This window comes from Equus quagga, chromosome 16 (genome assembly GCF_021613505.1).
Source record: "Equus quagga isolate Etosha38 chromosome 16, UCLA_HA_Equagga_1.0, whole genome shotgun sequence".
NCBI lineage: Eukaryota > Metazoa > Chordata > Mammalia > Perissodactyla > Equidae > Equus > Equus quagga.
In genome coordinates this window covers 24,381,289-24,385,295 of record NC_060282.1, presented here as the reverse complement: position 1 = coordinate 24,385,295, position 4,007 = coordinate 24,381,289, and the positions used below count along the sequence as shown (strand labels likewise).

Here is a 4,007-nt window from a genome sequence, read left to right as displayed (position 1 = left end):
CCGCCGCCCGCCGGGACCGGCCCCGGCCGCGGCGAGCCGGCTGCGCGAGAACTTCGCCCGAGTCGGAGCGCCGCAAATGAGAGCTGCGCGGGGCAGGGACCCGGCTACCTTCCCGCCCCGCCTCTCCCCCCTCCTCCTCCCCCACCCCCCATGTGTGAACGTGCGGGCTGGAAACGGAGGAAAACCCCCAAAGCTTGAGGAATAATGTGATAAAGACGAGGACCTACCTTGGGGGAGTGGGGGGCAGGTGGGGGCTGGTGCGTGGCAGCCAAACCGATGGTCCCCAAACGCTCGGAGATGCTATCCGGAACAATCAAAAGAACTCTCAAAGTGCGTTTACCTTTTCGGTGGTTACTTTCCCTGCTCCCTCCCAATTAAACGACGCAGGATTTTTGTGTGTGCGTGTGCGGCCCCTCCCCCGCCCTTTTCCTAGGACATGAAGAAGTCTTGGGACACCTAGCCGGTGGTCAGTGTTTTCCATGATTGCATGGCAGGAGGGCTTGAGGAGGACAACTTGAACTCTGTCCTGAGTTGGAGAAGTGCGGACTGAGGTTGCTATGGTTTTCTGAACTAGGGACAAGCTAGCAAGCTGACTGGGTGCTTCAAGGGGGTGCTACAAAATAGATAAAATGGGAACATTATTCAAATGCTGCAAGATTAATACCTGCTGCTTTTTGGGCTTTTAGTAGCAGATAAGGAACTCTGAATTAACCATGACATTCTTTTTACTACACATCTCCAAATACTCTCATTGTTAAGTGAAATTTCCTCCACCTGAAGTTACTGAATTGAGCGAGTCTTTCTTTTTTTTTTTTTTCAACTTCTAAAGATCAACGATGCATAAAGGAGTACCACGACAGGATTCAAAGTATAGGAGGTGTTAAAAACTAAGTAAACATTTCTTGGGCGTTTGGACTTCATTTTCTTCAGTTGGGTGACTTTAAGTGGCGTGTTTTTCCTTTAGTGAAAGTCAGTTAAAACTAATTTTGTACTAAAAGGAGAAACATCCTTCCTTCTGCAAACTACAAAATGATTAAAATTAGAGTCTGAGAGGTACAATCATCAATCTATGAGCTGAAGATGAAGTAATTTCCTCCAAATTATTTTTCACTAAGTGATTCTCGCATCTTTTAAGAGAAAAGATGAGTATATTTTCGAAACAGACTATTATCAGAAGTGAAAAAACCCATCATTACAAAAAAATTTTAAACTTAAGCGTGGGCTCTTAGAACCTTCCTGCTTTTTCTCTAAGGTCTTCATTTCTACTTAATACGCCTAGTCAGACAGATTTGTGGTTCTTTTTTGTAGAGCTTTTATTCCAGAATTTTGGAATTGTGTCCCATACACTCTGTATGAGTAGAAAGCAATAATTCTTTTGCAATAGGGAAATTAGTCAGGTAAAAGAGTAGTCAAAATGCAGTTTCACAGTGAGGCAAACAATATATTCCCTAAAGGAGTGAGAAGACAATGAGCTTCATAGGCATGGAGTTGTTCATGTTATCATCAATTGAAATTAATTTGGGAACAGAGATTTATATACAGTCCTGCCTGCAAGGAAAATTAATATCAAAATCTTCAGTAAATCTCATAGTCAGCTACTAATGACCACCTGCATATTTCCACACTAGAGTCATTTAATACTGTCCACCACCAATTTCCACTGTAAAAAGTATTCATATATTAAATATAGACCTTTATTTTCTTCTTGAAGTCGTAAATTACCTTACCAACTTTTATGGAAATACGCACGGCACAGTGAGAAGCATTTTTATTCAGGAAAAAAAAGGATCTAAGTGAAACATTCTTTAGCCATGACTAACTAAAAATATTAGATCAAATAAGTATTGAAATATGTATCTGAATAGTAAAATCGGTTGTATTTAAAGGGTTAATACCACCTAAAACTGCCGAAACTGGTATCTCACAGATAAAATCTAAGGCTACAGCATCTTAGCAGCAAAGTTAAATAGTACATATGTCACGAGGATTAGTCCCCTAATCTCCCTCTGCTCCCCAAGATTTAAATGACATTTTAAAAGGGGAAATGATCCTCCTCTCCGTCACCCTCCAATCTAAGGCAATCGTCAAGAGTGTAAATTTACTCACATGAAACAATCATTGATTAAATTGGTTCAAAAAAATTAAATTACATGCTTTTGCAAGCACAAAACCCTTGAGATGGCTGGTGTTTTTCCACCTGTAATAATACAAAATTTGACCATTAAGTGTACCCAAAATTATATATTATATAAAAAGTTAAAGCCAAAGGTCTCAGGGTGAATTATGTCCTTTAATTGAAAGGATAAAGTTACACTTTAGGTACTGAAGCCAACAAATTCATGGTCACTTAAAAATTTAATGAATGAAGTTTCACGGACTCAGTTTTGCTGAAGTTTGCCTAAGAAATGAAGAATCTCTTCATGTTACTTTTTGTATTTCAAGTTAAAATACAGCAGATCAAAATGCTGTCTGTGTCAATCCATTTCCATTCACCACAAAAGATCTAGAGAGAACTTAATAAAGGCACAAATATTTTTGTAAACTTTTTCAAGCAAATTATTTATTTATGAAATAATTTATGAAAAAAATTTTTACCTCATGCTTTAGATATATTACATATGCTCTTGATTGACACAATATGTTTAAGCTCAAAGGCCCTCATAGCATTTTTTAATTCTAGTAGGAATATTTCAAAACAACCAACTAGTACATGAGGTCATAATTGTTTGACAGTTGTTTTTAATATATAAAATAAGTTATGTATATTGTTTTCCTTCAAATGTTTGTTGATTTGTTTTTATAGTCCTGACATTTGCATGGCACAAACTGAATTAGGGGAAATATTAAAGATTTATTTACATTTATTATCTTCTGCTGTCAAACATACGCAAAGCTTTTAAAAGCATTCTCTTCTTTTGCTTTTATTTGCAATGCATTTCTGAACAATGGAGGCTGGAGGTTAAAATGACAACCTGAGTTTTTATAGGATACATCAGAAAATAAAGCAGAACTTAAGAGGAATTAAAAAAAGCAAACAAAAGAAATAACTTCCAACTAAAATAACTTCTTTATAATCTTTCATAATTCTTTGAATTCTGGATTATTCACTCATGGCTGGACCACTGACAAAACAGATCCTTGAGCAGTATTAATGAGTATTATTTATTAAAATTACACAATACACTTTCTCTGTTTTATTATTTAAACACTCTTTTTTTCCCCTTTTCTTGTAGTTTATTTAGCAGAGATACAAAAACGGATTCGTAGTTAAGCACAAGCAGACTTGTTTTACATTTTCAACCTTAAGCACATAACTTACAGTTCCAATGCCTGTAATCACAATGATTTTACCTGATGGAACACGTATTTCAGAAATGTAATCCAACTGTTTACCCTAACACGTCATAAATTGCAATTCCTTTCAGAAACCTCAAAGATTGACAACCCTTGGTCCTAAATGCAGACTGCTTTAACACATATTATCAAGAAAATATTTATGTATGATTTGCTCTCAAGTTAATACTATATCGCATGAAATGGAAAACCATTTTGCCTCTTAGCATATCAAAAGCAATTACTGAAGTAGTCTGCCCTCCTTCATGGCGAGACCTGAGGGAACAGAGAATTATCAAAGGTGAACTTCCCTGAGCCTATTTCTTCTCACAATCGCACACCACTCAACCTTTAAAAAAAAGTCTCTTCCACACAAATTATGATCATTTTCCGAACTACCTATTGCGGAACACCTCTGGGTGAATTTATTAAAGATAAATTCAGCTTTAAATAGCCTGTATCTGGTATTCAAATTCACACTTACACTTGCCAATCCTCCCCCTGCAATCTCAGGCAACTGCCTAGTTAAACAGATGGGCCTTGCAGCCCACCCTAAAAGCCAACAAACATGGGCTTTGTTTAATTAAAAGAGGAAACAAATTTCTGAGGTGTAGACACACACGCACACACACATGCATCCACCCATGCACACAAAATCCCTGCTTAGGGTACCC

At 37.5% G+C, this 4,007-nt stretch overlaps 1 protein-coding gene across 1 annotated transcript in view; it reads right to left on the bottom strand.

Moving 5' to 3' along the window:
• The window catches only part of TRPS1 (transcriptional repressor GATA binding 1), a 250,785-nt gene extending 250,416 nt beyond the window's left edge, over positions 1–369 (bottom strand). Inside the window, exon 1 of the mRNA XM_046641995.1 lies at positions 228–369. The gene's annotated coding sequence lies outside the window, so the exon portion shown is untranslated. The remainder of the gene's footprint in view (positions 1–227) is intronic.
• Between the last annotated feature and the right edge of the window lie 3,638 nt (positions 370–4,007).